The 17,555-nt window shown below is 39.7% G+C and overlaps 1 protein-coding gene across 1 annotated transcript in view; it reads right to left on the bottom strand.

Annotated features, from left to right (window-relative positions):
- The window catches only part of SYTL4 (synaptotagmin like 4), an 89,270-nt gene extending 78,588 nt beyond the window's left edge, over nucleotides 1-10,682 (bottom strand). Inside the window, exon 1 of the mRNA XM_060002615.1 lies at nucleotides 10,555-10,682. The gene's annotated coding sequence lies outside the window, so the exon portion shown is untranslated. The remainder of the gene's footprint in view (nucleotides 1-10,554) is intronic.
- Between the last annotated feature and the right edge of the window lie 6,873 nt (nucleotides 10,683-17,555).

Raw genomic sequence — 17,555 nt, 5'->3', positions numbered from 1 at the left:
GATGAGAACTGAGTAATTCCAAATAACATTTGGAATAATTAACAGTAAAGAATAGACGATACATTTAAGGATGAGGGAAGACATTCTATCAGATAGTAAAGACAATTCAATGGAGAAAGTCTTTTAAAAATGATGCTGGAACAAGAAAACATTTTTTTTCATATAAAGAAAATGAACCTGTACTTATACCTCACACTGTATACAGAGCTTAAACTCAAAATTAATCATAATGTAAATGTAAACTATAAATGTAAAATGTAAATGTATAATTTTTTTAGAGAAGAAAGCCATGGCAGAAAATCTTTATGACCTTGAGTCAGACAAAGTGTTCTTGGTATGGTATACAAAACACAATCTATAAATGAAAAGATTGATAAATTGCATTTCATTAAAAACTTTTGCTCTGTAACAGACAAGTCACAGAGAAAGCATATGAGAAAGCATATCTTCCAACCACAAATTAGAGAACTCATACCTTGAAAATTTTTAAAAATTAAAAGCAACAATAATGAAACAATCAATTTTTTAAAAAAAATTAGATATAATATTTGAACAGACTCCTAACCAAAAAAGATATATGATGGCAAATGAGGACAGGAAAAGAAGCTCAACGCCATTAGTAACTAGGGAAATGCAAATTAAACAAAGGGCAGCACGAAGAAATTTTGGGTGACATCGGGATTTTCTGTATCCTGTCTTTGGTTGTGATTATCAGAATGTATCCATGTCTAAATCTCATAGAACTTTATACCAAAAAAAGGTTAATTTTATTTTATGTAATTATAATTTATTTTAATTATAATAAAGAAATGAATTGATAAATAAAAATTTATATCCAAAAATATTAAATATTTCAATGTATAAAAATAATATAACAAGCATATGCCAACTACCCAGCTTAAGAAATAAGGCATTATCAATACAATAAAAGCCCTCTGTATACACCTCGATCCCAAGGTTTTCACTGTCCCAGATTTCATCTTGATCGTTTCCATGTATATCTTTATACATTTTTTGCATATTTGTCTATCCCTAAACAATATGTAGTACTGTACATAAGTAGTATCACTCTGTATGTACCTTCTGCAATTTGCTGTCCTTACTCAACAGTATGCTTAGGAGATTTACCCCTATAGCTTTAATTCATTCATTTTCACTGCTAGAGAGCATTCCAGGCATAAAAGTATTCTATCTTATACATGTGTTCTCCTATTGATCAGGTACTTTCAAATTGCCAAAGTCTTAATTCTTAGGATTCTAGCACACTCCCTCTATTTCTGGTTGGATAATAATTTACTTTTGTAAAAAACAACAACAACAAAGAAAAAGCAGGCTTCCTGACAAAGCAAATTTAGTGCACTAGTGAGTATAGGTTGTAAAAAGTAGACTCAGTCTCTTATTCATGCAAGATCAGGGTTTCTCCACCTCCACACTATCGAGCTTTGGACCAGCTAATGCTTTGTTGCTGGGAGGTGTCCTGTGCATTGTAGGATATTTAGTAGCATCTCTGGCCTCTACCCACTAGATACCAGTAGTGATAACCAAAAACGTCTCCATATATTGCAAAACGTCCTCAGTTGAGGACCACAGGTCAAGATGTACTGAGTACCCATTACATGAGAAGCACATTAGCAGGTGCTATGGAAAGAAAGATGAATAAACATTGAGAAAAAGTCCCTTTATTCAAAGATATATATTGAGCATCTACTACATGCAAAGTATACTGTGCTAGGCATGGAGATTTTGGTGACCCTTTCCTCAAGGAGTTCAGTTTATTGCATAGGGTGAAGGGAAGCAGACAAACCATAAACATAAAATTATAATACAATGTGGAAAGTACAAAGCTGGGGAGATGCACAGGATATGTGGGAGCACCTAGGAAGGCCACTTACACCAGACTGGTAGGGAGTGGTCAGTGAAGGGTCCCTGCAAAAAGTAATACCTTCTCTGAAACTTAAAAAAAATGAGTAGGAATTAGCTAGACCAAAAAGGGAATTTCAGGCAAAAGAACAGCATAGGCAAAAACAAAAAGGCGAGAAACACTAGGTCTATGCAAAGGAAGTACAGGAAAATTGGTGTTGGCTGGAGCAGAAAATGTAAGGGAGAAGTGATCATAGATGAGGCTAGAAAGATGGCGTATTAGTTTTCTAGGGCTGCCATAACAAAGTACCACAAAGTGAGTGGCTTAAACAACAGAAACTTATTGCCTCAGTTCTAGAGGCTAGAAATCTGAGATCAGGTGTCTGCAGGACTACTTCTTTCTGAGAACTGTGAGAAAAAAAAAAAAAGCAGTTCCACTTTCCCAGCCTCTGGTGGTCTGTCGGCAATCTTAAGGGTTTCTTGGCTTATAGAAGCATCACCCTGATCCCTGCCTTCATCTTCACATGACATTCTCTTGGTTTATGTGTCCCTGTGTCCAAAATTTCCCTTTTCATAAAGACAGTAGTCATATTGCATTAGGGCCTACCCTAATGACCTCATCTTAACTAATTACATCTGCAATGACCCAGTTTCTAAATTAGAACACATTCTAAGGTACTGGGGCTTAGGACTTCAACATATGAATGTTGGGAGGGATATAATTCAACCCATAACAGATGGGTAGGGATTAGAACTTCAGAGGTCTTGTAAGTCATGTTAAGGAATTTGGACTTTATTCAGTAGCTGGTCACAGCCATTCAAGGAGGCCTGGAGTTCTCTATCATTTTTGGTGACGTCACTCAAATTATTTTTCATTCTTTTTATGGCTGAATAATATTCCACTGTATGGATAAGCCAGGTTTTGCTTATCCATTCATCAGTTGATGGATATTTGGGTTATTTCAACATTTTGGCTATTATGAATAATGCTGATATAAACATTCATGTATGAGGTTTTTTTGAACATATGTTTTCAAACCTCTTATGTACATACCTAGGAGTGGAGTTACTGGGTCATAGTAACTATGTTTAACCTTTCAAGGAATAGCCAGATTTCTTTTCAAAGTGGCTGTACCATTTTACATCCCCACCAGCAATGTATGAGGGTTCCAATTTATCCACATCCTTTGTAACAGTGATTATTATTGGTTTTTTGATTAGACGTCCCAGTGGATGTGAAATGATATCTCACTGTAGTTTTGATTTGCACTTCCCTAATAACTAATGATGTTGACCACCTTTTCATGTACTTACTAGCCATTAGTATATCTTCTTTGAAGAAATGCCTATTCAAACCCTTTGTCCATTTCTAAATTGGGTTGTCTTTTATTATTGAATTGTAAATGTTCTTTATATTCACTACTTAATACTCTTGAAAAGAGAGAGTGGGTTGGGGGAACGGAGAAGGGAGAAGAACATTGTTAGAAGAAGTGGCATGGAGTTGTATGCAGATGTTAACAGCTGGTTTTGCTGTTTGATTCAAGAGGAGAGTCCAGGTCAGGGGAAAATGTACTGAATTGTATTGAGGATGGGTCGTTTGTGGTCATGGCCAAAATAAATAAGTGCAGAACTGGTTTGTTCTTGGGAGGTTGATAACTTTTAAGACCTGTTCTGAGTGGTCATTTATTCTAATAAAAGCATCTCTGAAGGAAGGAAAACCATTACTTACCAGGATATGAAAGCAAAAGATAGGGGCGCCTTTTTACAAAATGTAATGACCATATGTGTTCTATTTTCCTTTGCCATTCTAGCAATGTTTGATGCTATTGCCCGCTCCTTCCTTATTAAAGTCTCCTATGGTTTCTGGAATATCATAGCTTCCTGGTTCTCCTATCTCTCACTGTCTTTCTTACTCTTCTCAGACCCCACTTTCTCTGCCTACACCTTAACATTTAAGACTTAATCATCACATTAATTTATTCAGGAGAAGTCTGAGGGCACTAACATTTACTAGTGCCTGTTAAATGTACTGTTTTTAGGAGCTGGAAATGCAGCGCTAAACAAACAAAAAAGATCTTGCACACATGGAGCTTAACATTCTAAGTTAAAGAAAAATAAACAGTAGCACAGTAGCAAACACACATAGCACTTACTATTATTCTAATTACTGTTCTAAGATATTAATCTAAGACACACACACACATTTAGTCCTCACAAAAATCCTATGATGTAGATATCATTACTACTCCAATTTTACAAATAAAGAAACTGAGGCACAGAGAGGTCAAATGGTTAAGTCGGGATTTGAAGCCAGACAGTATGGCTCCAGCATCCATGTTCTTAACTAGTACTTTATATTGCTTCTCAGTAATAAATAAACACATCAAATAAGACTTACTAAGAGGTAGCTAAACTGGTATTTTAATTATCATTATTCACCAGTCACCTCCATTCCATACAGGAGAATTCTAGAAATTAATTGGAGGAAGAGAAAGAGAATTTTTTGCAGAGAATTCATGGGAGTAGAAGGCACTATTGTTCCCCTGCTCAAGCCAAGCAAAAAGGTCTCTGTTAAACCTTTCAAGAGGGGAGACTGGTATCTTAATCCCAGGCAGAAGGCTTGCTGCACTACAGAAATTTTTAGGCCTGCCTGTGTAGACACTGAAGCAGGAAGAGTTCATGGGAGAACTTCACATGTGTCCTGTGGTGTCTGAATAAGATAGAAACTTGTCCTTGACTTTTACTTGAAGAAATCTGAAGGCAGAAGGCTGATTAAAGTTGTTCACAGCAGCAGGACAAAGAAAAAGGTCTAGACTTCCTAGGGACCATGTTGTCTATGGGCCAGGTAGTTTCCTCAGAATGTATCTGGCAACTCCAGCAGAAGAATAAGGATCCTATGAGAATAAAGTTGTATGGGCGAGAGCCACGGGGGGAAGACAGTCAGAGAGTACATTGTTCCCATCAGGAATGGTGCAGGGAGGAGGTCCACTGAGGGAATGGGAAGTGAAGGAGTCTCTGAAGAAACCACAAAAGCACATTACAAGAAAAGGCAGGGGGGAGGGAGAAGATGGCGGAAGAGTAAGATCACCTTCCTCCCCACAGATACATTAGAAATACATCTACACGTGGAACTGCTCCTATAGAACACTGACTGATCGCTGGCAGAAGACCTCGGACCTCCCAAAAGGCTCTTGGAACTCCAGCAAGGCGTCAGGGCTGTGCCTCTGAGGTGGGAGAGCCAACTACAGGACACTGGTCCACAAGACACCTCCCAGCTCCACGTATTGTGAAACGGCGAAAATCTGCCAGAGATCTCGATCTCAACACCAACACCCAGCTTCACTCAACAACCAGCAAGCTAGAGTGCTGCACACCCTATGCCAAACAACTAGCAAGACAGGAACACAACCCCACCCATTAGCAGAGAGGCTACCTAAAATCATAATAAGGCCACAGACACCCCAAAACACACCACTAGACGTGGAACTGCCCACCAGAAAGACAAGATCCAGCCTCATCCACCAGAACATAGGCACTAGTACCCTCCACCAGGAAACCTACACAACCCACTGAACCAACCTTAGACACTGGGGACAGACAACAAAAACAACGGGAACTACGAACCTGCAGCCAGCGAAAAGGAGACCCCAAACACAGTAAGATAAGCAAAATGAAAAGACAGAAAAACACACAGCAGATGAAGGAGCAAGATAAAAACCCACCAGACCTAACAAATGAAGAGGAAACAGGCAGTCTACCTGAAAAAGAATTCAGAATAATGATAGTAAAGATATCCAAAATCTTGGAAATAGAATACAGAAAATGCAAGAAACATTTAACAAGGACCTAGAAGAACTAAAGAGCAGACAAGCAACGATGAACAACACAATAAATGAAATAAAAAATACTCTAGAAGGGATCAATAGCAGAATAACTGAGGCAGAAGAATGGATAAGTGACGTGGAAGATAAAATAGTGGAAATAACTACTGTAGAGCAGAATAAAGAAAAAGGAATGAAAAGAACTGAGGACAGTCTCAGAGACCTCTGGGACAACATTAAACACACCAACATTCGAATTATAGAGGTCCCAGAAGAAGAAGAGAAAAAGAAAGGGACTGAGAAAATATTTGAAGAGATTATAGTTGAAAACTTCCCTAATATGGGAAAGGAAATAGTTAATCAAGTCCAGGAAGCACAGAGAGTCCCATACAGGATAAATCCAAGGAGAAACAAGCCAAGACACCTATTAATCAAACTATCAAAAATTAAATACAAAGAAAACATATTAAAAGTGGCAAGGGAAAAACAACAAATAACACACAAGGGAATCCCCATAAAGTTAACAGCTGATCTTTCAGCAGAAACTCTACAAGCCAGAAGGGACTGGCAGGACATATTTAAAGTGATGAAGGAGAAAAACCTACAACCAAGATTACTCTACCCAGCAAGGATCCCATTCAGATATGATGGAGAAATTAAAACCTTTACAGACAAGCAAAAGCTGAGAGAGTTCAGCATCACCAAACCAGGTTTACAACAAATGCTAAAGGAACTTCTCTAGGCAAGAAACACAAGAGGAGGAAAAGATCAACAATAACAAACCCAAAACAATTAAGAAAATGGGAATAGGAACATACACGTCGATAATTACCTTATGTAAATGGATTAAATGCTCCCACCAAAACACACAGACTGGCTGAACGGATACAAAAACAAGACCTGTATATATGCTGTCTACAAGAGACCCACTTCAGACCTAGAGACACATACAGACTGAAAGTGAGGGGATGGAAAAAGATATTCCATGCAAATGGAAATCAGTGGAAAGCTGGAGTAGCAATTCTCATATCAGACAAAATAGACTTTAAAGTAAAGACTATTCCAAGACACAAAGAAGGACACTACATAATGATCAAGGGATCGAACCAAGAAGAAGATATAACAGTTGTAAATATTTATGCACCCAACATAGGAGCACCTCAAAACATAAGGCAAGTACTAACAGCCATAAAAGGGGAAATCGACAGTAACACAATCATAGTAGGGGACTTTAACACCCCACTTTCACCAATGGACCTATCATCGAAAATGAAAATAAATAAGGAAACACAAGCTTTAAATGATACATTAAACGAGATGGAGTTAATTGATATTTATAGGACATTCCATCCAAAAACAACAGAATACACATTTTTCTCAAGTGCTCATGGATCATTCTCCAGGATAGATCATATCTTGGGTCACAAATATAGCCTTGGTATATTTAAGAAAATTGAAATCGTATCCAGTATCTTTTCTGACCACAACGCTATGAGACTAGATATCAATTACAGGAAAAGATCTGTAAAAAATACAAACACATGGAGGCTAAACAATGCACTACTTAAAAACGAAGTGATCACTGAAGAAATCAAAGAGGAAATCAAAAAACACCTAGAAACAAATGACAATGGAGACACGACGACCCAAAACCTATGGGATGCAGCAAAAGCAGTTCTAAGAGGGAAGTTTATAGCAATACAATCCTACCTTAAGAAACAGGAAACATCTCAAATAAACAACCTAACCTTGCAGCTAAAGCAGTTAGAGTAAGAAGAATCAAAACACCGCAAAGTCAGCAGAAGGAAAGAAATCATAAAGATCAGATCAGAAATAAATGAAAAAGAAATGAAGGAAACAATAGCAAAGATCAATAAAACTAAAAGCTGGTTCTTTGAGAAGATAAACAAAATTGATAAACCATTAGCCAGACTCATCAAGAAAAAAAGGGAGAAGACTCAAATCAATAGAATTAGAAATGAAAAACGAGAAGTAACAACTGACACTGCAGAAATACAAAAGATCATGAGAGATTACTACAAGCAAATCTATGCCAATAAAACAGACAACCTGGAAGAAATGGACAAATTCTTAGAAATGCACAACCTGCCGAGACTGAGCCAGGAAGAAATAGAAAATATGAACAGACCAATCACAATCACTGAAATTGAAACTGTGATTAAAAATCTTCCAACAAACAAAAGCCCAGGACCAGATGGCTTCACAGGCGAATTCTATCAAACATTTAGAGAAGAGCTAACACCTACTCTTCTCAAACTCTTCCAAAATATAGCAGAGGGAGGAACACTCCCAAACTCATTCTACGAGGCCACCATCACCTGACACAAAAACCAGACAAGGACGTCACAAAGAAAGAAAACTACAGGCCAATATCACTGATGAACATAGATGCAAAAATCCTCAACAAAATACTAGCAAACAGAATCCAACAGCACATTAAAAGGCTCATACACCATGATCAAGTGGGGTTTATTCCAAGAATGCAAGGATTCTTCAACATACGCAAATCAATCAACGTGATACACCATATTAACAAACTAAAGGAGAAAAACCATATGATCATCTCACTAGATGCAGAGAAAGCTTTCGACGAAATTCAACACCGATTTATGATAAAAACCCTGCAGAAAGTAGGCATAGAGGGAACTTTCCTCAACATAATAAAGGCCATACATGTCAAACCCACAGCCAACATTGCCCTCAATGGTGAAAAACTGAAACCATTTCCACTAAGATCAGGAATAAGACAAGGTTGCCCACTCTCACCACTCTTATTCAACATAGTTTTGGAAGTTCTAGCCACAGCAATCAGAGAAGAAAAAGAAATAAAAGGAATCCAAATCAGAAAAGAAGAAGTAAAGCTGTCACTGTTCGCAGATGACATGATACTATACATAGAGAATCCTAAAGATGCTACCAGAAAACTACTAGAACTAATCAATGAATTTGGTAAAGTAGCAGGATACAAAATTAATGTACAGAAATCTCTGGTATTGTAATACACTAATGATGAAAAATCTGAAAGTGAAATTAAGAAAACAGTCCCACTGGCATTTTTCACATAACTAGAACAAAAAATTTCACAATGTGTATGGAAACACAAAAGACCCTGAATAGCCAAAGCCATCTTGAGAATGAAAAATGGAGCTGGAGGAATCAGGCTCACTGACTTCAGACTATACTACAAAGCTACAGTAATCAAGACAGTATGGTACTGGCACAAAAAGAGAAATATAGATCAATGGAACAGGATAGAAAGCCCAGAGATAAACCCAGCACATATGGTCACCTTACCTTTGATAAAGGAGGCAAGAATATACAGTGGAGAAAAGACAGCCTCTTCAGTAAGTGATGATGGGAAAACTGGACAGCTACATGTAAAAGTATGAAATTAGAACACACCCTAACACCATACACAAAAATAAACTCAAAATGGATTAAAGACCTAAGTGTAAGGCCAGACACTATAAAACTCTTAGAGGAAAACATAGGCAGAACACTCTATGACATAAATCACAGCAAGATCCTTTTTGACCCACCTCCTAGAGAAATGGAAATAAAAACAAAAATAAACAAATTGGACCTAATGAAACTTAAAAGCTTTTGCACAGCGAAGGAAATCATAAACAAGACCAAAGACAACCCTCAGAATGGGAGAAAATATTTGCAAGTGAAGCAACTGACAAAGGATTAACCTCCAAAATTTACAAGCAGCTCAGGCAGCTCAATAACAAAAAAACAAACAACCCAATTCAAAAATGGGTGGAAGACCTAAATAGACATTTCTCCAAAGAAGATATACAGATTGCCAACAAACACATGAAAGCATGCTCAACATCATTAATCATTAGAGAAATGCAAATCAAAACTACAATGAGATATCATCTCACACCAGTCAGAATGGCCATCATCAAAAAATCTAGAAGCAATAAATGCTGGAGAGGGTGTGGAGAAAAGGGAACACTCTTGCACTGTTGGTGGGAATGTAAATTGATACAGCCACTATGGAGAACAGTAGGGAGGTTCCTTAAAAAACTACAAATAGAACTACCATATGACCCAGCAATCCTACTACTGGGCATATACCCTGAGAAAACCATAATTCAAAAAGAGTCATGTACCAAAATGTTCATTGCAGCTCTATTTACAATAGCCAGGACATGGAAGCAACCTAAGTGTCCATCTTCGGATGAATGGATAAAGAAGATATGGCACATATATACAATGGAATATTTCTCAGCCATATAAAGAAACGAAATTGAGTTATTTGTAGTGAGGTGGATGGACCTAGAGTCTGTCATATAGAGCGAAGTAAGTCAGAAAGAGAAAAACAAATACCGTATGCTAACACACATATATGGAATCTAAGGGAAAAAAAAAGGTCAAGAAGAACCTAGGGGTAAGACGGGAATAAAGACACAGACCTACTAGAGCATGGACTTGAGGATATGGGGACGGGGAGGGGTAGGCTATGACGAGGTGAGAGAGTGGCCTGGACATATATACACTGCCAAGCGTAAAGTGGATAGCTAGTGGGAAGCAGCTGCGTAGCACAGGGAGATCATCTAGGTGGTTTGTGACTGCCTAGAGGGGTGGGATAGGGAGGGTGGGAGGGAGGGAGACGCAGGAGGGAAGAGATATGGGAACATATGTATATGTATAACTGATTCACTTTGTTATAAAGCAGAAACTAACACACCATTGTAAAGCAATTATACTCCCATAAAGATGTTAAAAACAACAAAAAGGAAAAGGCAGTATTGGGGCATTACAAAGGGCATTGTAGCCAGATTACACCAGCCCCAGTCAGTTAAGCCTCACTGTCCCTTTAAGACTCTCTCTTCCTACCTACCTCAACACTGGAGGAGCCAGAAGCTGCAGAGCAAGTCGGGGAGGAAGTGGATCCAGGAGAGTGAAAGAACAGACCAAGTCACTTTTTTTCATTGAAGATCTGTGGGATCTCTAGTCAAGCTGCACTGGAAGTTGAAGGCTGAAAGAGAAGCTTTATATTCAATGTGAGATAGAATTTTTAATTTTGAACGGTTGAACTTTTTAATGCCTGTTGATTAAGCTATTGTAAATATCTGAGAGTAGCCAAAAAGCCAATGGGTTATATACCTAACATAGTATGGGATAGTAATGTGTTACCAAATAAAAGCAGGGTAAATGAATAGAGAGTGATGGGGTGATATTTTACATATGTTAGTCAAGGAGAGCTTCTCAGAAGATGTGATACAAATGAAGTGAAGAACCAGGCCATAGGAATATCCTTAGCCCTTAGCCCTTTTCAGTATATACATTCTCCTTGGGCTATCTCATCCATTCCCATAGCTTAAATTCCCCTGATGACTCTCAATCTTGTATCTCTACCCTAATTTTTTTCCTAATCTTCAGACTCATATATTTAATGTCTACCAGATATCCCTACCTCAATGATCACAACTACTTCAAATTCAACTTCTCCAAACTTAAACTTCACCTTCCTTCCAAACCTCTTCTGTCCCCAGTGTTTTCCATCCTAGTGAATAGCACAAGTAGCAGAAGCCAGAAACTGTCCCCATATCTAACCAGTCCCAGATCCTATTGTTCTCATCACATAAACAGATCTTGAATTCCCTCCCACTGCCACTACCCTAGCTCAAGTCATAATCATCTCTCACCTGGACTACAATAATAGCCTCCTGACTGGTCACCCTACTTCCAATCTATCTTCCACACTGCAGCTAAAGTAATCTTTCCTAAATCCAAACAGAATAGAGAAACTCAATACCTCTGGATAGTTCTCAGAGTTGAGTCTTTCATGTGGCTTAGAGGGACTTTTATGATCTGCTTCCTATCTGTCTTACAAGCCATCTCTTCCACCACTCCTTGTTTTTGAGCACTCCTCTCTCAGCCAACCTAAATGATTTGCACTTCCCTCGAAACCCCAAATTCTCTTATGTCTCTTCCATCCTCCTTTATCTTTGCCATGCTAATCCTTACTCATTCTTCAGCTCACATGTGATGTCTTCTGGAAAGCCTTTTCTGCACCCCACTAAGATGGGTACCCATGCTCTGTGTTCCCCCTGTCCCACAGCACCTTCTATATATTTCTGACATAGCAGTCACTCCATGGTATTCTCACTGTTCAAGTGGTGGCCCTTCCCATTAAAATGTGAGCTCCTCAAGAGCAGGATCTATGTCTTATTAATCTCTGTATCAATAAGACCTGACATATAACACAGGTTCTCTTTCAAAATCCAGACTGTTCCTCTGCCTGAACTCCTCCTTACTCATCCTTGCCCTTTAAATTTCTAATCATTCCTTAAGAATTCATTAGCTTATCCTACTGGATGTTTGTGTGCTACATAGCTAACAGATTGTTCCTCCTAGGGCTCTCAACTGGGAACAAAGTTGTCCCCCTCCCCAGGGGACATTTGGCGATGTCTGGGGATACTTGTGGTTGGCACAACTCGGAGAAGGGATAGTGTGCTACTGCCATCTAGTGGGTAGAGGCCAGGGATGCTTCTAAACATCCTGTAGTACACAGTACAGCGCGCTCCTCCAACAAAGAAGTATCCAGACGAAAACATCAATAGTATGGAGGCTAAGAAACCCCCACCCCGACCCCCACGCCGAGGGCAAGCAAAGCCCCGCAGCTCTGGTGGACTTTTCTAGCCTTGTTTCTCTTGTGCTGAATTAGCTGCCTGTGAAATCCAGTCCTGTCTTCTGAGGTCTAAGATAATAATGAGGAGGAAAAACAAGTCATAAAGATAAAGTTCTTGTGGTCTTGGGTTTTCCTGGATGAGCAAAACCATATTTGAATGTGTGCTAAAACCCATATTTGGGAAAATACTTACAGAGAGATGAGCCATTCTACAAATGGCCCAAAGGGCTTTAACTAGATTCAGAGAGCTCTTTAGAGCTATTTTTTTACTCAAGCTAAGTGCACTAGACAAACTCCTGTACAAGTGGAAAAGGAAAGAGTAATGAACATTTGTTGAGCTATTTCCATATACCAAACACTATGTAAAGTACTGAGCTATTTCTATATGCCAAAGTACTTCACATACATTATCTCTTTTAAAATCTTCACAACAGCACTATAAATTAGGCACTGTTACTATCTCCACTTTACAGGTGAGGAAACTGTGGCTCAGAGAAGCTAAGTAACACATTAATGATAAATGAAGAAATAAGCACTTAAATCCAATGCCTTTCTATTACACCATGCTAGGATGATTCAGTGTAAAGGCACATAAAAATCAAGTTCTCAAGGCAGAAGATATATTCTAACTCTTTCAATGTTTTGTTTGCTTCTGTCAAACTTAAAAAAGAAAAAGTTTCGCATCCACTCTAAGTCCAGTTAACCCTTTGTTTGATTCTTCACACTTGAGTAGGGCCCATCTTCCTTTGGTACATTTCCATTAGGGGCACTGTAGTCCAATAGGATCAGGCCTAGGCTGTGAATCAAAAGATATAAACCCATTCAATTAATCACGTGTACTCAAAAAAATTGACTGGCATTTTACCTCACTATTCCTTGATTTCTCACCTGCAAAATGATAAAGTTTGATTATGATAACAATAGGATATGATAAATGTGATATACCCCACATACAGGCTTTTCTAATATGCAACTTTAGGGTCCTTTCTCAGGCCCAGACCCACTCCCTAGCCAAAATTCCCTAGGATTCAGTCTGCTTTTCCCTCTTTGCAAAACTACAGCTGCCCTTTCTATCCCTTTGGGGTCTTCATCAATATTCCCCCTCCACCATTCTGTAGAGTGGGAAACAATCTCAATATGCTAGACGACGATCACAGGAGTTCTTTTTGTGTAACCTGCTATACCATCATGAAACTAATCCTTCCAAAGGAAGTGACTATTGCATGAGCAAGAATCAGAGGAAAGCATGGATCGCACAATTTTTCTGTTGCTGATAACAACACCATTGAAGACTGTTCTAGCATCATATATAATGCTTCATAGGAATGGTGGTCATTGTAATAAGATTGTGCCTGCCTTATAATGCCTCAATTACTCAAGCATCAACATGCCTCAATGCAAAGGACAGTTTTTGGTGATGTGGTAGCATATAGTCTAAACATTTCACACCACAACCTGCATTACTAGCCTCTCCCCCACTCTGCTTATATCTACTCTAGTATCACAAGCTTCATCTTCAAGGATTTGGAGGTCACATCTCCACCTACCTTGCTGCTGCCATTCCTTTCTGATAGTGCAATTCAAAATTTCTCTCTTCATACTTACAAGGAAGGACTGCACAACTCTTCACCTGGGTTTAATCCCTGCTTCTTTCTCTTAAAATACTCTTTGTGGTTCTTCTTACACTCCTGCTTGATAATCTTGGGGCTGTTTTTAATGTGTAGCCAAAGATATGTGAGAATGAAACCTGATGAAAATAAACTGCAATTACATGTGCAGGCAGTAACTAGGAAGCTTCAGCAAATTTGTTGAGTCCTGGCACCCATTTTGAGTAAACAAACAAGTTTTCTGAGAGTCCACCCTTCCCAGATACCGTTCTATTTGAAGTTTAGTAAATTTACATCTCACCCCCACATGAACTGAAAAGTTGCAACAAGATTTCCAAAAGAAAGATACATGATTAGTGCAGTTAAAGTGAAAAGCGGTCTTTTTTAAATAAGAAGATTGGTTCCCTCTCTGCTCTAAGTCCTATGATTGGCCTGTGTCAAATTTTTTGCACGGTATCTCTTTCTTCAGGTCTCAAAAAAATCACAGCAGGAGCTTTTTAGAGTGAAACTTGGGCCTTGAAGAATAGAACAGGAAAGAAAGAACAAGCAAGGATGATGTCAAAATTCCATCCTTCCATTGCTACTGCCATCAGAGGAGGAAACTGGTAGAAAGTTGATGCTTCTGTTGCTCTGAAGCAGTGAGACAAATAATCAAATGGGACATACCCAGGGGAAAAAAAAACCGTGCATCAGCACCAATCAGCTAGCTCAGAGTAGCCTCAACTCTGTATACATCTCTGCCTGGGCAGATTCCGCCACTCTGGGGTCTATTTTAGCAGCCTAATTTATAAACTTGATGACAAAGGGGTTGATTATTTGGGGTCAGCATAACACTGGGCAGTGGAAAAGCAAATACAGGGGATGAGAACAAGATGTTCCATACATACATAATAGTGTCATTTCTTTTGAGGAGACATAGGAATCAAATGGCAGGAATTTTTGGCTTTTCGGATTCTGAGGGAAAACAAAATGACCTTGGCATCTAGAAAATAAGCTCCAGTTCCGAAGACTGTAGTTATTACCCACAATAAGATTAGATTCTGCCCTGTGGGAACACATTTGTGTTCTGCAGTCAGTTTGGGATTAACCTTTTCAGGGCCGCTGGAGAATTAATTGGTTCTTAACTTCTCTCTAGGCTGCCTTAGGCTCCAGAGGGTTCCATGTATGGCAAAGGAGCTTTGTGCAGAGCAGCCAGCTGTGCAACTGTGGCTTATTTACCCATGCTTCTGGCTTAGATTCCTCTAAATGTGAGACTGGAGAAGGCAGCCCCTCCCAGAGAGCACACAAGCCCAGCCCAGCACAGCAGGACTTAGTGTGGGTGGGGTTCATCCAGTGCATCAAATACGACAGTCCAGAAAGGGGTTGAACTATGAAACCACCCCAGGACTGCTTCCTCCTCCACCGTGCTTCTCTTTTCTTCAATTGCTCCTGCTTTATACACCCTACTACAGATGGGGCAGTTGTGAAAATTCCGAAAGCCCAAAAATTCAAGCTGGCACTGCTTCAGGAATTGTGGATTTTTTAAAAAGAAGTGTACAACTTAGTTTAAAAGGATATTCATCAAAATGTTAATAGTGGTTATTTCTCTGGAGTGGGATTACTGGAGATTTTTCTTTTCTCTTTGTGGTTTCCTAAATTTTCCATCATGACCATGTATTACTTGCGTAGATGTTTTTAAATGTCTTGTTTAAAAAGGTAACCTTCCTAGATGATACATTTTTATTTCCCTGGTGCTCTATCTCCAAGCACTGGAGAACAGCCCAGAAAATGTACAGAAAAACACCCAAGTGGGGAGTTTTCCACTACCAGCATTATTATTCTTTAAAATCATGGAGATAAGGCAAAGGATGAATATATGAACAGACTATCAGCAGGGCCTTGGAAGGAAAATAATTCACTCCAGATGGTTCAGATGAATAGACTGTGAAAAGACTGTTTACAGTGAGTGGTCAGGGTTACAGGAAGAAACAAGGAAGAGTGAAGTATGAGTGGGAGGGTCAAAGGAAGTAATAGCGTTGCCAGAGCCCAGTGAGTGCTGGACCCATGGAGGAGGAGGAGCCCAGTAGGTACTACAGCTGTGCAGGGATGAAGCTACTGCCAGAAGTGCAGTGCCAGCACAGGAAGGGAGTTGGGGAGAAATACTCTGACCTCCCTTTCTTCCCACTAACTGATCTCTTACCATTTCTACCCCTCTACCAAACCCAACTACAAGCCAGCAGGCAAAGGAGCCAAGAATATACAGTCCACAAGGGTAAACCTAGAAAACAGAGCAGGACTATGAAGAATAGGAATTGGATGGGGGTAGGGGGCAAAGAATAATCAGCATGGCCTACCCCTTTTGTCACTCAGAAGCCACTCCTGTCCTTTATGCAAAAGAAGAACTATCATTTCCAACACAGAGGAGACACAAAATCTATAAGTCACCATATCATCATGAGGTGGTATTCAGTTATATTCTTATCTGGAACCTAAATTATAAGAGTTGTCACCACCCGTACCCTTCATCAAGGAAGCAAGGAAAGGGAAGTGAGAAAAAGATAATTGATTAACATCAAATATGTATAGTTCTTAGAGTCCCCACTTGCTGAGAAACTAAGCCAACACTCCCTCATCTCCCTCCCAACACCCCCTCCCCCCAGGGAACAAGGCCTCCTCTGCATACAGTCCTTTCAACAAATGCCCTTGGGGAAGTTGCCTGACAAGCTAGTGTTTGACCTCCTCTAGATCCACATTCTCGTCAGCTCCAAGTCCATAAGGCGTTAGATTGCCAACACAGCACAAATTGGAGCAGTACTGATCTCAGAGAGACAGCAGTGAGCGGTTCTGAAGAGAGATCTTAGTTTCCTGCACAGGAATTGAACCTGGGTAGCCTGGATGAAAACCAGGAATCCTAGCCACTAGACCACCAGGGGCTAGAGGCTAGAAGCAAAGTGGCCCTGGCTCTTTCCCCTGTTTGAAAGCAAAACTGTTTCAAGCAGGCAAAAACTGTAAAAACAGGTACAAAGTTTATTATTAGAGATGCAGCACAACATATGGGAGAGCACACAGAGAAGCAGTTTGTTTATTTAAGACAGAGACAAGGCAGAAATACACACCCAGAAAGAAAGGGTATGGGTAACCCCCCTAATGAGGAGGAGTGCAGTGAAGAGGTGGTTTAAATCACTTACCTAGGACAGTCCTTCGGGGTCTTTGCTTACATTTGGCCAATTATCTTGTTTCTTTTTTCACACCTGACTGGTCCCAGGACCCTCCCCAACATGCGTGCTCAATTTTTGCTAAGATGGATCCCACCCCAGAGGCCTGTGGGTGCATGTCCACACTTATTATGCGGTGGCACTTCCTCTCTTTTTGAACCCCAAGGAGCCTTCCTGCACATGTGCAGACAGGGAAGTTTTCCTTGACCTCAGGAGTGGTTATCTTATCTCTTCAGCAGAGCTCAGCTTCTGCCACTAGCTTTGTCCTTGGAGTGTCTGGGGGGAAACAAAGCTTCAATTTTACTCCACTTGACAAAGACCAGCTGTCCAGGCCAGGGGCCCATCTATCTCCTACTTCAGTACAAGGCTTGATCCAAGAGAGAGCCTATTCCCCAAGAGACTCATA

This window comes from Delphinus delphis, chromosome X (genome assembly GCF_949987515.2).
Source record: "Delphinus delphis chromosome X, mDelDel1.2, whole genome shotgun sequence".
Lineage (NCBI taxonomy): Eukaryota > Metazoa > Chordata > Mammalia > Artiodactyla > Delphinidae > Delphinus > Delphinus delphis.
The sequence above is the reverse complement of the archived record's forward strand: the minus strand, read 5'-3'. Positions and strand labels throughout refer to the sequence as shown.